The sequence below is a fragment of the Musca autumnalis genome, unplaced genomic scaffold (genome assembly GCF_047663935.1).
Source record: "Musca autumnalis isolate F117 unplaced genomic scaffold, ASM4766393v1 scaffold_1, whole genome shotgun sequence".
NCBI classification, from domain to species: domain Eukaryota; kingdom Metazoa; phylum Arthropoda; class Insecta; order Diptera; family Muscidae; genus Musca; species Musca autumnalis.
In genome coordinates, this window is record NW_027411644.1 from 59,201,609 (window position 1) to 59,222,287 (window position 20,679).

Here is a 20,679-nt window from a genome sequence, read left to right on the forward strand (position 1 = left end):
ATATAGTGGATATATTAAAACATCATACATTAGGATCTTCATCTTTGAAGTGTATTATTTAACTTCTTCTTGGAGTATTAAGCTCACATTGTGTTGAAAGCCACTAATTGGAAATTAATATAAAGAAACTCGTTTCCTTCAACGATTTTTTCCTATTTTTATACCCTCCACCGTAGGATGGGGGTATTTAAGTTTGTCATTCCGTTTGTAACTACTCGAAATAATCATTGTAGACCCCACAAACTATATATATTCTTGATCAGCGTGCAATTCTACATCGATATAGCCATGTCCGTCTGTGGAAATCACTCTAGCGTCCAAACGGATTGATGTAGGTAGATGAAATTTTGGTAAAATCTATTATATGTACGTAGGACTTTTGGTATTGAAAGCGGGCTATGTAGGTCCACATTTGTTTATATAGGTCCACATCTTGATATAGTCCCCATAGGACGATATATCCCGGTTTTCGGTATTTTTAGCGTCATTATCAAACCGAAATGGCTGAAATTTGGTATTTAGTGTTCGTTGGGGGTATAAAACTTTCCCCCAGAAATTTGTAGGTATAGGTCCACGCCATCATATAGGCCCCATAGAACGGTACCTTCCGATTTTCGGTATTTTGAAGGTTGTGGCCACTTTAATCCACCGAAATGGCTGAAATTTTTGGTGGAGCTCAAATTATTTCTTTATTATTATTTTAAAAAATCCCTCTGTGAATCGTGGTAAAACTGTTGATTTTACAGAAAGGCTACATATTTTGTTGAATTTCGGAAGGGGCGTGGAACTTTCCCTATACCCTATTTCTTAAAAAAGTGCTATATCTTTATAAATAAAAATCAAATGTCGTCCGTTGGTAATTGAACTTGAGAACGGCAGGAACGAGCTGGATAATTTTTTTTGGAAATGTTCCTTATAACTCAACTTAGGTTTTTACGGAAAGAAAAATTGACCACGACCACTTTTAAGCCCACTTTTTGACATTTTCAATTTTAATGTTTCCATAAAAACTACTTAACTGATTTTCCTGAAATTATCAGGGATAACCCATGGTGAAAAAAGGCTGCAAATTTAGTTGGATTTCGGCGGGATCGGGGCACCTCACCTATACCCTACTTTTTAAAAATTCTATATTTACAAGAATTACGAATGTACCGGTTTGAAAATTAATTTGAGAGTCTCCGACCTTACGTACTCATTTGGGACCCAAAGACTTGACAACGTCCACTTTTTAAAATATGTTACATCTTCAAAACTACTGAACCAATGTTGAAAATAGGCTACATAGATTAAATATATTAAATCTCCAAAGCTTCTTAATAGCCCAGTCAAATTAGACATTTAAATAGCAGAAAAAAATAAAAATAGCTAGGGTTTGCCATTAGAAGCAACGCCCTAAAAGTCTCCATCGATCCCTTGTGTGCAAAAAAGTTATTCGGGGTCAAAGGTCAAATTTGAAGGGGTTTTTAGGTTTTCGGATTATCTTTTGAAAATGGTTGATCTAATCAAATATTGTAGGCAGAAAAAATATCTACAAGTTTCTTTTATATTTTTTTATCCTAGAAGGGACCATTCTTGAGATATAGATGTTCTAAAAAACACATAATTTTTATGCACATATAAGGGAAATATGCACATATTCAGATGTACCGGCAAAAATAGCCGAAGTAACCGGGTCTGTCCCCCCAAAAAATACATGTTTTCTTGTAGAGCGAAATTATACCCATCTTTTAAAAACAATTACAACAAAATCGGAGCGTGTTTAGAAGAGTTATTCGATGTTAGAGTCATTTTATGCAAAAATAGCCCGTTTAACCCACATGTATAATCGAGAGCCCAACAGGAACGACCCCAACGAAAACTCTCCATTTTGTTTGTCGAAGCGTGGATATCGTTTGATAGCTTATGGAAATACCTAACACATAGTGTGGTTATTTTACCCGGTTCGCCTCATAATGTACTTAGGCAGCTAATAACTTTTTTTGCACACATGGAATCGATGGGAACTTTTAGGACGTTGCTTCCAATGGTAAACCATAGCTCTCTATAAAAATTCAGCTTTGTGGGAATTTTTGCTATTTCCCCCTTATACGCATGTCTATTTTGACTGGGCTATTAAGACTTTTCCATGAAATTTGCAGCAAAGGAGGTGGGGTACCTTCCCACGCCTTTCTTTTAAACGCTATATGTATATGCCAAACTTATGCCTCCCAAAATTAATGCTGAATCTACATCGGAAAATGAGGTTGTGTCTCCGTACTTAGGTACACATTTGGAGTAAAAATACCGGATCGCACGCTCACTTTTTTAAATATGTTAATCTTGAAAACTGATGACCACGTCCACTTTTTTCAATACATTTTTTTCAAAACTGTTCAGGAATGTCCAATGGTCCAAAATGCTATATATTTGTTGACGAATTCCTGGGGTCTGTTGTGTTATAATCGCTTATGAATGCATCGGCTTGCGAATTAATTTTCGAGACAACGGTGGTTTCACCACCATCAAATGTTCTTTCTTGGTACCCAAAGTCCCGACCACGTCCAGCGAACTGATTTTGGCGAAATTTTGTGTAATTTGACGTGGTACATGTGGCACGGTATCTCCCCTATTAAGAAAAACGACATATTTACAAATGAACAACTAAAAACATATAAGTCTCAATAAGCTGGAGAATTTGACTTAACAATTTTTTTTAACTTTTATTGTTAAATCGCTTTAGGATAAAACTAGAGGACATGGACGATAATAAATCCGTAAAAGAACAGAAAGGTTGCAGAAAAAACTGTTGATAAATTTAAAATCCTCAATGAATAACTCGGTTTGACAATGGACCCGAAGAAATGAGGTAGAAAATACCTATTTTTGAATTGTAAAGCATGAAGTCCATAAAAAGTTGTCATTAAAAGTCAATACGACGGGCCAGTAATGCGGACCCGGTTCTGCTAGTATAAAATATAAAATCTATATATGTATACATATGTATAAAAGCAAATGATGTTAGTAACTACGTTTATAAATTAAGAACCGCAGATTTTGGCAATTCGCACCAATTCGGAATGGTCTCATGGCAGAAAAGGATAAAACCTAAAAAAATTACAAAAATCTGCCAAAAAATTTGCAAAAATATTTTTTTATGAAAGACAATTTTCTACACATTTCTATCGAGCTTTTCCGTTTGGAGTATATCGTGACACTATTTTTGGACAGCGTTTGGCGAAAATTGTAGATGCACCAATAGTAAATGACGTTTTTGTGCTTTTGCTGTGTCAAGTTTTGACAGTTCTGTAGACATTTTTATTTACAATATATTTGAATACATTATTTAAAAAAAAAAAACATTTTGATTTTTGTTGTATCCAAACCATTCCTAATTTAAATTAACAACGAAAATTAAAGGTGACTTTGTTCCAAAAGGATATAAGCTGCTCCAGAACTGCAAGAATCTACAAAGTTTTACTATTTTTTTTTTCCAATAACATAAAGGAAATTATGTTATCGGAGTAAAAAATTTAAGCTTCTTGCAGGTTCTGGAACAGAACATTTAAAAAGCAAAGAGATTTCGGTGCTCATCTGAATCTGATGTGCTTGTAACATGAAAATGTTGGCGGAGCGCATAGCGGGAAGGCCAATACCCTAATAGAATGAGTAAGTGGTCAACGATATCGAAAAGCCTAATATTTAAAATTGTATTGAATGAAACCAAGAAACAAAAGAGGTTGCAATTCTATTCCTAGTGCGGCTTATGCGAAATGTTTTGCATCGGTTGCATTTACAATGCTTGGAGTCAGAATTTCAACGTTCAAATCTACACCAAAGCTCAGGAAGAAATGCTCCAAATGGCGGTTTGAACCGAGTTTTATTACGTTTGTACAACTGACTACTTACTGGTCACACCCTTCTATTTAAATTCTGCCAGTTTATTGGGCCAACTACTGGATTATACAGCATCAGTGGACAATTTAATTATGACGATTGAATATGCCAACAAAAAAGTAATAGTCATAACATTGCCCATCATTGACATATAGTATTTGTTGGGTTTTTTAAAATTGCGTTATTCGGAGTGAGTTAATGGCCTGCTTGAACTCACGAAGGCGAATTTAATCCTCTAAAAATTCCTTAATTGAGGTTTTGACTTTGAATTCTCATTTTTCGTTCTACAAAATATTTGATTCTAAAGACTCTAAACGGCATATCCAAGAACACGTCCAAGAACAGAAATGACTGTAATAGTTTCTTCATCTAAAATAGAGACCACCCATCTTGAATATTACCAATTCAGTCCTTCGGTATTAAAATTAAAACACATGTTCGATATAAAATTTAAACATTATTTCGATATAGCAAATGGATGCATTAAGTTTCCGAAAAAATATTCATAATTTAATCTCAACGAAAAGGGATCCACCCCTTTAATGAAATCCCGGACCCAATAGCTACCCACATTAGCAACAACTGCTTGAGTTTGCTTTAAACGGAACTCTATCTATAAGTAGTGAATGGTGATATTAATTTGCATTAACTGTCCAATTAAATTTTAGAATTTGTTTAACAAATGTAAATCGTACATGCAAATAAATACGCAATACGGTACGTATAAATATGAGTTTCCGAATACCGAACATTATTTAACCACATCTAATATGTCTGATTAGGTAAACCTAACCAGTGAACGAAACGATCGTCTCTTAAAGGTTAATGTGTTATACACATCTCTCAGCTGGATACCATTTTTTCAATGAATTGTATGAATTTTTGAACTTATGTCACCAATTGCAATGCCTAACAGACTACGAGACGAAGTTCGCCGGGTCCACTATTATAAATATAAAATGTAAATTATCAAGGGTTTCATATAAAGCCTTTTCTCTGTAAAGTTTTTTTTCCTAACATGCAAAATCGAAATTAAGTCCTGTTAAATTAAAGCTTTATAGGCGAAATTCTTGTTCTAAGGAATTTGAAAGGAATTTGCAATTCAGCTTTCTTATGGTGGTATGTGCTTTGAGTATGAGAAAACATACTTTTTGTGTTCCGGTACACTTCATTTATTTGTTTGTTTTGGAATTTAAGCTTTAAAAGTCTTTCTTCCACTAAGCACTTCCAAAAGCTGCTTGGCACGTGTATTTCAACAATAAAACATACACACATACATATTATATTTCTCTCATTTCTAAATTCGAATATTCAACAGCTGTTTTAGTTTATTTTAAAAAATCAGCTGGTTTTCAAATACCGGTCTCAGTAACTACTCTCAGTTTACGATATTTGTTCTACCCGATTTTATTTAAAAACTCAGTAATATAGCCAAATGACTTTTAGTTCTTCCTTGTATTTTGCGTGAAAACTATAACCAAGTATTTCAATCCTGTCCCTTCATTCCTTTTCCAAATAAACGAAACATTTATATACGTAATTCTTCAATTAAAAGAAAACATAATAAATCCGTCTGTATATTTTAGCACCAACCTGAGATTAATGTGTGTTGAGAACCTTGCAAGGAATGTTAATTAGAGAGAAGGGCTAAAATCACAGGGAATTACAAATTCCTTTGGGAACGTCTTTGATGACAAGAAATGCAACCTGACGATGTAATGGAAGGTGTTGAAAGTTATTTGATATTTGTTGTTTTGGGGAAATTATTGAAATGTATGTGTTGTAATGTAAAGGGGGATAATATGAATGGCACCAATATTTTCAGTTTGTTTTTAAAAACTCATGTTAGCTAGATATCTTTAAAGGGTGTTATGGGCAGTTATCCAGGTTAAATCCCTACAGTTAAAACCGATAAAAAATACTAGATATTTATAAGTTACCACCTCATGCATACATGAACAGTGACATTTTTAATTAATTAATCGATCACTTAAATATCACTAACATTAGTAAATTAAAAGACCGGAGTGCGTATACTTGTTTCATATACAGTATACGCAATTATACGTTTATTTTGAAGACATATTTAAATTCGGAGATAGTTTTATACCCTTAGCCTTATGACTACAGAGGGTATATAGTACGCTTTATCACGATCAAAAATGTGCCTCACTGATCCGAAATTTTTCATATAATTTAAGGCCATATCCGTTTTAGACAGTATTGAGTCGATTTAACCTTGTTCGACTGTCTGTCTGGCCCTTAAACACGATGACTCTGAAAGGAGTAACCGATTTGGTCCACACTTTGTACATCAAAATATATATGTTTTCCCAGCTTAGATCAAGCTCCCGCCCTTTATAGCTCAGTTTCTGTACGCGCCTCTATCCCAAAAGATAAAAAATTTTTATTCTGTATAGGTTATGGGCTGTTCGAGAATAGTTTTGAAATTCTCACCAACGCAAATTGTAACGTGACCGCTACATTGCAAAACCGGCCCTCTGATATTACATTCAGTATCAATAAAAAACTAACTTATCAATGCATGTATAATCCCAACTTCATGCATAATTACAACTCCATTCATACATTATTTAAACTTCAGTGTATTTCTTGGTTGCTCGCCTCGCCTTACAAATAATTCTCATTCACTCCGTAAACCCAGATGGATAAGATGTTTAGTTTTCGTCGCTGAATTTGTCGAGTGCTGGCATTAACCGACGTGAGAGAGAAGACGTGTGGCATTGTCGGCAGTCCTATTCAATTCAACCGAACACAACATCAGCCATCGACCTTGCAATACGTTCGCTCCTGTCGATTCGTTCGCTCCTGCCTATTCGTTCGCTTCTGTCGATTCGTTCGCTCCTGTCTATTCGTTCGCTCCTGCCGATTCGTTCGCTCCTGTCGATTTGTTCGCTCCTGTCGATTTGTTCGCTCCTGTCTATTCGTTCGCTCCTGCCGATTCGTTCGCTCCTGCCGATTCGTTCGCTCCTGTCGATTTGTTCGCTCCTGTCGATTCGTTCGCTCCTGCCGATTCGTTCGCTCCTGCTGATTCGTTCGCTCATGTCGATTTGTTCGCTCCTGTCGATTTGTTCGCTCCTGTCGATTCGTTCGCTCCTGCCGATTCGTTCGCTCCTGCTGATTCGTTCGCTCCTGTAGATTTGTTCGCTCCTGTCGATTCGTTCGCTCCTGTCTATTCGTTCGCTCCTGTCGATTCGTTCGCTCCTGTCGATTCGTTCGCTCCTGTCGATTCGTTCGCTCCTGTCTATTCGTTCCCTCCTGTCGATTCGTTCGCTCCTGTCGATTCGTTCGCTCCTGCCGATTCGTTCGCTCCTGTCTAACTATATCCGACTACTTTCTTTACAGAACAGCAATCCGAATAGGAACGAACCGAACTCAACACCCGAAGACTAACGAACCGAACTCAACACCCGAAGACTACCGAGCCGAACTCAACACCCGAAGACTACCGAGCCGAACTCAACACCTGAAGACTACCGATCCGACAGCAATCCGAATAACTCCGAGCCGTGCGATACCCCAACAACGGGAACTACCGACCCATTGCCAATCCGAGTATTGCCGAGCGAGGGCTGACGATCAGAAGATTGCCGATTTCGCTACTGCCGAGCTGAGTGTTATCGATTGACTCTCAACGACCAACCCCATCTTGTATCCGCCGATTACGACCTACTTTGTACCGACCAATTCGAAGCGATTACACCCAACATTTTTAGTATATGTCAACTAATCTCCATACTATCTAAAACTTATGTTTACGAAATAATATAAATAAAACTCTGAAGCACACTTTCATCGTGTCTCATATTACTTAAAGTTTGTGGGTCCTTGAGTCGACCCTGGAAGCGGCTGAGCTAACCTTAGAATTCGGTAAAACCACTCGTTATAAAATCCTTCTGGTCCTGATTACAAAGATGTAACTTTTGCTCGGATAAATACATACTTTCTAAGATAAACCCCAAAATCCCCTGCCCGCGCCAACTGAAATTACTGATGAGCCCGAATATAGCTGAGTATCCGATTTTTTAGATATATTCCTACTGAATAAAAGTGCCCTAAAGAGAATATCTATGATAGAAGTCCCGCTAAAGGAGTCTTCAGTAGACAGAAGGCCCTCTAAAGGGTTCTTCTTTAGATAGAAGTTCTCTTAAAGCGGCCTTCTATAAATAGAAGTCCCCCTAAAGGAGTTTCCAATAAATAGAAGTCCCCCAAAATGGGTATTCTATAGCTAGAAGTTCCCACAAAGGAATCATCTAATAAAAATTGAAGTACCCCTAGCGGGGTCCCCTCCAGATATTAGTCCCAGTAATGTCGTCTTTTTTAGATGGAAGTTTTCCTGAAAGGGTCTTTTATAGAGAACCTTCTTAAGTGGTTTTCTATATATATAGAAATCGCCATAAAGGGAACATCTATATAGAAGTCCCCCCTCAAGGGTTCTCCTACAAATAGAAGTACCTCTCTAGATAAAAGTCGCCATAAAGGGGTACTCTGTAGATAAATGTCCACCTTTGGATAGATAGAAGTCTCCCTAAATTAGACTTCTGTAGATAGAAGTCTCCCTGAATGGGCCTTTTATATATATAAGTCCCTCTAAAGGGGTCTTCTATAAATAGTAGTCCTGAGCGGGGTCTCCTCTAGATAGAAAGCGTACTCGTATAGAGAGAAGTCAGCCATAAGTCCACCTAAAGGCGTCTTCTCTAGAGAGAAGTACCCCTGATGGACTTCTCTAGGCAGAAATCCCGCTACATTGGTTTTCTATAGATAGAAACCCACCTAAAGAGTAATCTGTAAGTAGAAGTCCCCTGTAAGTAGATGTCCCCTTCTTCTCTTCTATTACGACCTAAATGGGTCTCCTGTAAATAGAAGAACCGGTGGTGGGGTCTCCTATAGATATAAGTTCTCCTGAAGATGTTTTCTCTAAACAGAAATCCATTACATTCATTATACCCTCAGCATTTATGCTAACGAGGGTATATACACTTTCATACGGGCAAAATATGCCTCATCGAAATAAGGGTTTAAGACCCCAAGTATGTTTGGACGAAATGTGTTTCAGATAATTTGGAGACGATTTAGCAATGTCCGTCCGTCCCTCTCTCTGTCCGTCTGTCTGTCTGTCTGGCTGGTACGGATGAACCGATTTGGTGCAAAATCTGGTTTTCGTAATATTTTGTCCAAACTTAGTTTAAGTTCGAAATAGGGTCATATCGGTCCACTCCTTCAGGTACCTCCCCCACAAAAGTTCGAAAATGTTCCGAAAATTTGTGCGAAGGATAACTCTTGAAGAGAGTAACCGACTTGGTCCATACTTTGCACATCGTAAAATTTCGAACAGACTTAGATGAGGCTCCAATATGGACTCTATTGGTCCACCCTTTCGGGTTTCACCCACACAAAATGTCGGAAAAGTTCAGTTTTGGACATGCTCTCGAATCACTTCGATTTTTGTTGTAACATCTTGTATTCACTGCCCTCCATACGACGGTATAGGTTTCATCGGTGGCAAGTCCATACTACCCGAGAAAATTGCCGATTCGGTCCAAAATTTGGACTTCATAATATTTTGTCCAAAGTTAGTTTAAGTTCGAAGATAAGCACGATAACTCTTGGAGGGAGTGACCGATTTGATCAATACTTTACACATCCTAATATATCTACCAGATATCGATCAAGTTCGAATTAGGGCTATATTTGTTTACTCCTTCGGGTACCTTCCACACAAAATTTCGGATAAGTTCATTTTAAGACCTACTCTCGAATCACTTTGATTTTTGTTGAAGCAACATGCATTCGCTGCCCCCATTTTGAAGTTAATTTTTTTCAGGGGCAAGTCCACAGTTTTTGGGAAAACAGCCCAAAAGTTGTAAAAAAACTATGTCACTATATGTAGTTGTTGGAGAGCACGATGACGTTGGAACTGATCCACCGATTTGGTCCAAAATTTGGCCTTCGTCATAATTGGTAAAAACTTAGATTCAGTTCGAAGATGGGCAATACCGGTCCACAACTTCCGGTACTCCCCCCAATATTTACAAAATGTCAATAAAATGGTATGCACGATATCTCCTGAACGGGTCAAATAACTTGGTCCAAACTTTGGATCGTCTAATATTCTATCCAATGATAGTTTAACTTTTAAAATGGTCCATATCGTTCCTCTCCTTATGGTACATCCCTCACAAAAGTTCAACATTTGTGTTCAAGTGCAGTTTAAGGTCTTTTCGAAGATCCTTTGGAAATGTATACCGATGCTGATCGTTGTGGTCCTGTTTACAGCGATATTATGTTTTCCGTGGACAAGTCCATTCTTCCTGGCATACTGGTCTAAAAGTTATACGATGACTCACTAAAATGACTGGTGGGCGCGATATCTATCGAAAAGATATGACTACCAAAATAAGATCCACTTCCGTAATGGACTATATCGGTCCATTCCTTCAAGTACCTCCTTCGCAACACTTTTGAACTTAAATCCTAATCCACATTTTTGTCGGCAAGTTCAAATGTCCAAAGGATACTGACAAAATACTGAAAAGACCCCAAAAACATTCTCTGTAGGCAGAGCCGACTGATACTTTTTTACTTATTTTCTCTAGATAAAAGTCCATTAAAAGGATCTTCTATAAAACGTAGTGCCCTAAACGGATTTTCCATAGATAGAAGTCCACCTAAAGGGGTTTTCTAAATATAGAAGTCACCCAAAAGGGCTCTTTTATAGATTGTATCCATAGATACAGGTTCCCTAAAGGGATCTTTTATAGATAGCAGTCGCCCAAATGGAGTCTTCTATAGATTGAAGTCCACCAAAAGTGGTCTTCTATAAATTGAAGTCCACCTAAAGGGGTCTTCTATAAATTGAAGTCCACCTAAAGGGGTCTTCTATAGTTAAAAGTCCCCTTAAAAAGGACTTCTATAAATAGAAGTCCCCCAAAAGGGTCTTTTATTGACAAAAGTCCCCTAAAGGGGTCTCGTATAGATAGAAGTCACCTAACGGAGTTTTTATAGATAGCACTCCCCCAGAAAGGGATGTTCTACTGATAGAAGTACTTCTAAATGGGTCTTCTATAGATAGAAGTCCGCCTAAAAGCGTAATCTATAGATAAAAGTTCCCCTTAGTGGGGCCTTCTGTAGATATATGTAAGTCTTCCTTTAATGTGCCTGCTATATGTAAAACCCCATTAAAGGAGTCCTCTATTGATAGAAGTCCCCCTAAAGTGGACAGAAGTTCTCCAGAAGAATCTTCTTTGGACAGAAATTCTCCTGAAGGGGTCTTCTCTAGACAGAAGTCCCGCTACATTGGTTTTCTATAGCTAAAGTCCCCTAAACGGATCTTCTATAAATAGAAGTCTCCCTAAACGGGTCGTCTTTAAGTATCTTCTATAAATCGAATCCGAGCTAATTGGGTCTTCTAAAGACAGAAATAAGTCCCTTTAAAGGGGCCTTCTATTGTTATAAGTCGCACTAAACATGACTCCTATAGATATAAGTCCACCTTAAGAAACCTCTATAGATAGAAGGCCCCTTAAACGGGTCCGCCAAAAGGGGCCTTTTATTGACTTCATTTCCCATAAAGGGGTGTTATACAAATAAAAGCCCATTTCTGAAGGAATTTATTAACAGAAGTTCCCCTAATGGGTACTTCTATAGATAAGAGTCCACCTAAACGGGTCTTCCATAGACAGAAGTCTTCTATAAATGTAATTCCCGCTAAAGGGGCATTTAATTGATAGAAGTACCTTTATAAAGGTCTTCGACGGACAAAAGCACCTCTGAAGCGTCTCCTCAAGATAAAGGCTCTTCTAAAGGCACCTTCTATGGGTAGAAGTACCTCTAAAGGGTTCTTTATAGCTAGAAGTCCCCTAAAGGGGTCTGCTGTAAATTGAAGTCCCCCTAATGCGGTCCTATATATATATAGAATCCAAAAAAAGTGGTCTTCTATAGATCGAAGTCCCCTCAGTGGCGATTGAAGTCTCCCTAATGTGGTTTTCACCGATAAAAGGTCCCCTAATGGGGTTAGATTAAAGCGGAACTTTGATCTATAGAAGACCACTTTTTTTGGATTCTATATATAGGACCGCATTAGGGGGACTTCAATTTACAGCAGACCCCTTTAGGGGACTTCTAGCTATAAAGAACCCTTTAGAGGTACTTCTACCCATAGAAGGTGCCTTTAGAAGAGCCTTTATCTTGAGGAGACGCTTCAGAGGTGCTTTTGTCCGTCGAAGACCTTTATAAAGGTACTTCTATCAATTAAATGCCCCTTTAGCGGGAATTACATTTATAGAAGGTAGCCTTCTATCGGCAAAACCCGCATTAGGGGTATTCTCTAGTCTTCCTAAAGGGTTTTCATAAAAGAGCCTTATATAGATAGAAGAATCTCTAAAGGGTTCTTCGACAGATAAAATAACCCCTAAAGCGTCCCATCACTCTAAAGGCGTATTCTATAGGTAGAAGTACCTCCAAAGGGTTATTTTATAGCTAGAAGTCCCCTAAAATGGTCTGCTGTATATTGAAGTACCCTCAGTGGGGTCCTAACAGATAGAAGTCAAAAAGAGGGTTTTTATAGATTGAAGTTCCCTAAGGAGGTCTTTTACCGATTGGAGTCCCCGTAATTTGGTCTTTTACCGATAAAAGGCCCCCAAATGGAGTCTTCTATAGATGACAATCCTCTTCTATCTATCTTCTATTGATTGATATTCCCTAAGGTGATCTTCTATAGGTAGAAGTCCTCTAAATGGGTATTCTCTAGATAGAAGTCTACCTAATGGAGTGTTCTATATACACAAGTGCCTCAAAAGGGTCTTCTATAGATAAAAGACTTTATAAAGGGATATTCTCTAGATATATGACCCTAAAAAGTCTCCAATAGATGGAAGTACCTTTAATGGGTTCTTTTGTAGATAGAATTCAACTAAAGAGGTCTTCTGTAGATTGAAGTCTACATAATGGGACCTTTTTTAGACTGAAGTCGCCCAAAGGGGTCTTCTATAGATTAAAGTTTCCTACAGCGGTCCTTTACAGATTAAAGTCCCCCTAAAGAGTCATTTTTTAGATTGAAGCCTCTAAAGGGGTCTTCTATAAGTTAAAGTCTCCTAAAGCGCTCTTTTACAGATTGAAATCCCCTTAATGTGGTCTTCAATATAGAAGTTCCCGTAATGGGGTCGTCTGTTGATAATATCCCCTAAAGGAATCTTCTACAGATATAGAAGTCCCCCTAAAGGGATTTTATATAGATAGAAGTTTTCGTAAAGGGTCTACTATACATAGAAGTGTACCTAATGGGGTCTTCTATAGACAAAAGTCCTCTTAAAGGTGCCTTTTTTAAATATAGTCCCATAAAGTGATCTTCTCTAGATATGTTTCTCTTTAAATGGGTCTTCTCTAGATATAAGTCTCCCAAAATAGGGAAGTGGATAGCATATGAGACGCGGAAGGCCTTTCTTTTATCTTTGTTACACTGGCCATGGGGAGATTTCGAATGTGCATTCTATCTCGCACGTGATGCCTGCCCAAATCACTGAAGGTAAACCAAGGTATTGGATGGTGAAGGCGTGTGACTCGAAGGCCAAACAAGACCCTGTACCATATAAGAAGATTCTTGGACTGATATTAGGAGACCCAGGGGCTGTGATGAAAAATTGGTCTGCTATAAGAAAACCCTGTGCCGCTATAAAAGACTTTTGGGCTGATGTAACTATAGTTACCCTGGGGCTGCTATAAAAAAATCATTGTCTTCAACTCCCTTAGTCTTCTATTAGAAGAACATAGGCTGTCTCAGAAAGGCCATTGACTGCCGTCTGAAGTCTCCTGACTGTCATAATGACCCTTGGAATGCTATAGAACCACCCCAAAATACCTAGGCTCTTAAAAGAAAGCCACTGGTTTTCTATAAGAAAACCTTGCAGTTATATAGGACGACCCTTGGTCATATATGTATATGAAGACCCTTTTCATGGGCATGGGAAATAATTTTTGTTTCAGTTCCATTATTGTGACATATATTTATTACTTGTCCCAGACTTTGAGATATTAGCCTTTTTGTTACCTCCCTAAAGGGTAAACATTTCCTGGCTAATGCAATATTTAAGTGACCCTAAACCAATGACAACTTCAAAATTTCTCTTGGCAATAATTGCCCTTTGGTTTTTATGCACACACGCTAAAATGTATTTTTACTACTGAAATAAATTATCCTTTGACCTTTGACAATAAATCTCAAATAGTAATAGTAAGTGTAGACAAATATTCGTGTACAACACAAAAAAAAACTGAACACTTTTAGCCAATTATAGTTCATGTCTGTTAGACATTACTATTTCCGCAATTGGTCAACAACTAGTTTTTTACACCGAATTTCAATGTCAATTTGCATCATTAACAACATCCACCGAGTGGTGTACTGATGAACTGATAACGAAGTAATTCTGCTCTAAGGACAATTGTGGCATTTGTAACACAAAAGTGAACAACTATACAAAATTTGGTATGGCAGTCACATATTTTGTGGAACTTTTTGTATTTAGTTAGCCATTAAATATATGGTTATAAAATCGTTTTTGGAAGTGGGGTATTTGGTTGGGCGTTTTTGTTGCATTGTTGCATTGTCTCATGCACCACCGCCACACAATTCAACAAGTAATGTCCTTGAACATGACAATGCTTTTTTTTCATTTTAGTGGACGAATTGCATGGTTTTCTCTTTTTTTTTTGCTTGACTGACAATAATAACAAAAAGTAACAAACTTGTGATATTTGCGCTTGTATTAAATGGCCAAAACGTGACCGAGTAAATAGACACAAATATTGGAGAGTAGATTTTTTTATACATAGAAGTCAGAAGCCTTGTTGTTGCAAAGTACGAATCCATCATGGGAACATTTGACAAATCTTGATATTCATTAAAAACTATTTTTCACCAACATCACAGTAGTGACCAGGGTTTCGGAGTCGAGCCATTTTTCCTTCGACTCCGACTCCGACTCCAGGCCAGTTTTTTGTCACGACTCCGACTCCGGAGTCGACTCCGAGGGTAATTTCCTATACCACTAAAAATTAATAAAATTTGCTAAATTTTCCAACTTTTCCTATACTAGGACCCTATATGCTTATGTGTTCTTTTCTCTAAGACAATTTGTAATGCAATGCGATGTAAAATTGATGTTTCGTATTGAATCTGCTGCATCTTATATCAAAAAGAACAACAACAGAAAGAATTTAGAAAGTTTCAGTAGATTTTGCCGAAATATATGTACGAGTATACCCTCCGATTATCAATTTAAAACAAAAACAAGTAGAATTGACGAGTTTGATTAAATTTTTTTTGTACGGACGCACAGAGGGTAAACATAGGCATAAAGTTGCTCAAAACTCAAAATATGAAAATCGTTTTTTTTTATGAAAAAATGTTGATAAACGGCAACCAGACTCTTTTCTACATTTGCTATAACCATCCTCGACTTTGTAAGATTAACCAATCCAATGCAGCAGTCGATTGAACACAGCCTTACTGAAAACAAAAAGTAAATTTTCGAAAACAAACTAAATTAGGTGAACATTAAAATGACATTATTTTCGCGAAAACTAATATTTTTCAAAATTTATTGTTTTTGTACAGTCTCCGAACAAGATTAGAATTTAAAATTGTCAGATTGATTTTGCATGTTTGCTCTTTAATAATGGTAATACATATCCTCTTTATGAAAATTGTTTATGATCATTTTTAAGATTACTACAATTTCAATAGTGAAAAAGTCTATTTCCCCGTCGTTTTCCGACCATAGTTTCTTCTAATGTTTTATGCGGTTGAGCCTCAAATATCAGATTCAATCATAAAAAATTGCGCATATTTGCGCCATTCCGAAAAAAACAAATTTTTCTCAACTAAAATATGAAATGTTTTTATATGGAATTGAAAGGTTTACTCACACTAAATTTTGCTCCGCGTTATAACCGGGGCTCTAATTTATCAAACTAAACCAACACCTATCAAATATGTTTGCATTATTCAGAAACATTCACGGCTTTTCTCATGTGAATTGAGAAAAATTTTATTTAAGTAAATTTCAAAAAATAAAATTTAGAATGAAATATATGTATATGGGACTATATATACATCTGTACTGATTTGTTTGAATATTGGCTCAATGTTTTTTAAGGTTGCATGTGTCAAATTTCAGTGATTTTGGTGCATTTTTATCTCATATCAGATGCGAATATATATGGAAGCTGCATCCAAATCTGGACCGATTTTCATTATTTTCTATAGGATTAATCCTTGTGCAGAAGATATGCTTTGTGCAAAATATTATATCAATCGAAGTATAAATGAGCTTTCTAGGACTTTTGATCAACTTTTAACACAAATTTCCCCTCTGTGGGACGGGTCACATATCTTTTTCGTTTTATTTTTTAACAGATTTTACGAAGGCGAAATTTTGACTTCTACAGTTCCTTTTTTTAAATGCATATTTTTTAATTCGTTTCGCTTAAATACACGATTATTATGTTCTTAATGATCCCACAAAAACATATGCTGATCGGTTTATTCGTTTTCGAGCTTCAGTGGTCACCGCAAACTGCTTTAGTAAAAACAGTGTTTCGTAGGTGGCCATTTGTCAGGAAACTGTGCAATATTTTTCAACAAAAAAAAAAAAAAATCTGAAAGTAGCTCAAGGTATTATAAATCAGATGAAAACAATATCTTTTGGAAAAAATTGGTAGATTACTTGTAAAAATTCATGAAAAATTTCATTTTTCGTGCACAATAAGTGACCATAACCCCTTAATTGTGGACAAAATAAACTTATAATACTTTTTCCACATTATATTGTGAAGTATAAATATGTGAGATCTAAAACTAGTATTCCAGAGTGTATATAAGTTTTGTCATAAATGTGATGGTATATTAAGAAATCGATTCATATTGAAAGATGCAATTATAATTCTTTTGTCATGGAACATTACTATATATAATAAATCCTTTGCTTACAAGTTTACTCATAGATTTCCTATAAAATGAATAAACGATTTATCAAAATGTTAATAAAGTTAATCTTTCTATCATAAAAAAATAAAAACTCTTTTTATATATATGTAGAAAAAAACATTTTGCCCGGAGTCGGAGTCGAGCTTTTTTTCACGACTCCAGACTCCGACTCCGACTCCAGCAAAATTTGCTAGACTCCGACTCCAGACTCCGACTCCGACTCCGCAGCCCTGGTAGTGACAAGGAAAGACTTATCTACTATGACAAAGGGGGTTATCTGAAGGCGTGGACCTATACCGACGAATTTAGGGGGAAAAGTTTTATACTCCCAACGAAGGCTAAGTACACAATTTCAGCCATTTCGGTATGATAATGAGGCCACAACTTTCAAAATACCGAAAATCGGGAGGTACCGTTCTATGGGGTCTATATGAAGGCGTGAACCCATACCACAAATTTGCAGGTGGAAAGTTCTATACCCCAAACGAAGACAAAATACCAAATTTCAGCCATTTCTGAAGAATATTGCGGCCACAACCTTCAAAATACCGAAAATCGAGAGGTGCCGTTCTATGGAGACTATCTGAAGGCGTGGACCTATACCAACAAATTTCATATGGAACGTTTAGTACCCCTAACGAAGACTAAGTACAAAATTTCAGCCATTTCTGAAGAATATTGAGGCCACAACCTTCAAAATACCGAAAATCGGGAGGTACCGTTCTATGGGGGCTCTCTGAAGGCGTGGACAATGAGGCTAAAACCTTCAAAATACCGAAAATCGGGTAGTACCGTTCTATGGAGGCTATGGACGTGGACCGATATAGCCCATTTGCAGTACCAAACATCCTAGGAGTAATAGAAACTTCTCCACCAAATTACAAAGCTCTTTCTTAAAAATGGCGAGCTGTATCTTGATTTCAATAGACGGACGGACAGACGGACATGGTTATATAGATTTAGAATTTTACCCTGATCAAGAATATATGTACTTTATAGGATCTTCCATGAATATTTCGATGTGTTACAAACGGAATGACAATTTTAATTATATCCTCCATATTATGGTGGAGGTTGGCCCTAGTGGCCCAAACATGGAATGTATGGTAGTAGCAGTAATGTGTGGTACTGCGGAGGTAGAACTGCTTAATGTTTACATACCGCCCGATATTACTTCGCTTTTAGAGGGCAATAACCGGCTGGTGCTAGGGGACTTCAATCCCCATAACGCGCTTTGGCATTCGGTCCTAGGTAGTGACCAGAGGGATACAGCGCTGGCGGAGCAAATTGATAGCTCCACGTTTTGCACGGTGAATAAAGACGCTCCTACGAGGATAATAGGAGATTACCACAGCTCGCCAGATATCACCATTGTGGCACCAGTAGTGCGATTTTTTAACTCATTTTTTGAGTTACCGACAAAAATCGCTAAAATTAAAATAGTTATAATTTCGGTTATTAACGATATTTTTCGGTAAGATAGCCATCAACAAAAAGTAGTCGTATAGTTCTACCGATTGCAAGAGTGCTGTCAACTTTTACTTGAACTTTTTCCTTTTTAATTTTTGTCGAAAACTCAAACTCTGACAAATGACGTATCCTGGCAACCCGTCGTTTCCCTTGGCTTATACCACCTTCCTATCATCGTCTCCCTAAATAGACCACCCGACATTATAACCTCTGAACGCCGTACTTTTCTGAACTATGAGGAAGCTGATTAGTAAAGGGTTTAGAGAATTTACCAAACACCGCTTCCCAAGTTTAAGTAGCATTCTCACGGATGTAGTCGTAGATGCCGTTCGTTGGAGAACATGCCCCAATTATCGAAGCCGAGGATCATCAGTTCGGGATGGTGCAGCCATTTGAATTCCTAAAGGACAAGTATTGATGACACTGTACAAAACATCTGACCAGCATGCAGCACAGTTTCACAAGACACACTGCACCTTTTCAATTGTCCTGCCAAACCTACTCGAAGCAGCCACATTCCTAGAACTGGAGATAGACCCAGGGACATATAAAGCAGAAAAACGAACGTATCACCGTGGATAACCTTATCCACCACTGCGGATAACTTTATGCACCAACGTGGTCAACTTTATTCACCAACGTGGATAACTTTATTCACCGACGTGGATAAATTTACTCTCCAACGTGGATAATTTTATCCACCAACTCGGAAAGCCTTATCCACCACCGCTGAAAGTTTTATCCACCACCGTAGATAACCTTATACACCACCGTGGATAACCTTATCCAGAGTCGTGGATGACTTTATACAAAAACGTGGATGACTTTATCCACCAACGTTGATAACTTTATTCACCAAAGTAAATAATTATATTCACCAACGTGGATAATTTTATCCCCAAACGTGAAGGACTTTATCCACAAACGTGGATAACTTTATACACCACCGTGGATAGTCTTATCCACCACTGTAGATAACCTTATCCACCACCGTGGATAACCTTATCCCCCACCGTATATAACCTTAGGCATCACCGTGGATAACTTCATTCACCAAAGTGGATAACCTTATGCACTACTGTGGATAACTTCATTCACCAACGTGGATTACTTTACCCACCAACGTGGATGACTTTAACCACAAACTTGGATAACTTTATCTACCAACGTGTATAACTTTATCCACCAACGTGGATAACTTTATCCACCAACGTGGATATCTTTATCCACAAAGGTGGATAACTTTATCAACCAACATGAATAACTCTATCCACCAACTTTATAAACCAACTTGGATAACTTTATCCAACAAGGTGCATAAATTTAGCCACCATCGTGAATAACTTTATCCACCAACGTGGATGACTTTATCCACCAACGTGGATGACTTTATCCACCAACGTGGATAACTTTATCCACCAACGTGGATAGCTTTATTCACCAACGTGGTTAACATGATCCACCAACGTGGATTACTTTACCCACCACTATGGATAACTTTATTCACCAACGTGGTTAACTTTATTCACCAACATGAATAACTTTATCCACCATCGTAGATAACTTTATTCACCAACGTGGGTAACTTTTGATCCACCAACGTGGATAACTTTATCCACCAACATGGATAACTTTATTAAAAACGTGGATAATTCTATCCACCGTCGTGGATAACTCTAACCACCGACGTGGATAACTTTATCAAACAACGTGGATGATTTTATCCACCAACATGAATAACCACCAATGTGGATAACTTTATCCATTAACGTCGATAACTCTATCCACCAAAGTGAGTAACTTTATCCACCAACGTGGATAGCTTTATGCACCAACGTTTAACTTTAACTTTATGCACCAACGTATAACTTTATTCAACAACGTGGATAACTTTATCCACCATCGTGGATAACTTTATTCACCAACGTGGTTAACTTTATTCACCAACATGAATAACTTTATCCACCATCGTGGATAACTATATTCAACAACGTGGATAACTTTATCCACCAACGTGAATAACTTTATGCACCAACGTGGATAACTTTATTCAACAACGTGGATAACTTTATCCATCAATGTAGATAACCTGATCCACCAACGAGGATTATTTTATCCACCAACGTGGATAACTTTATCCACCAACGTGGATAACTTTATCAACCAACCTGGATAACTTTATCCACCAACGTGGATAACTTGATCCACCAACGTGGATAACTTTATCCACCAACGTGAATAACCTGATCCCCCACAGTGGATAACTTTTTTCTCTAATGTGGATAACTTTGTGCACCTACGTGGATAACATTACTCACCAACGTGGA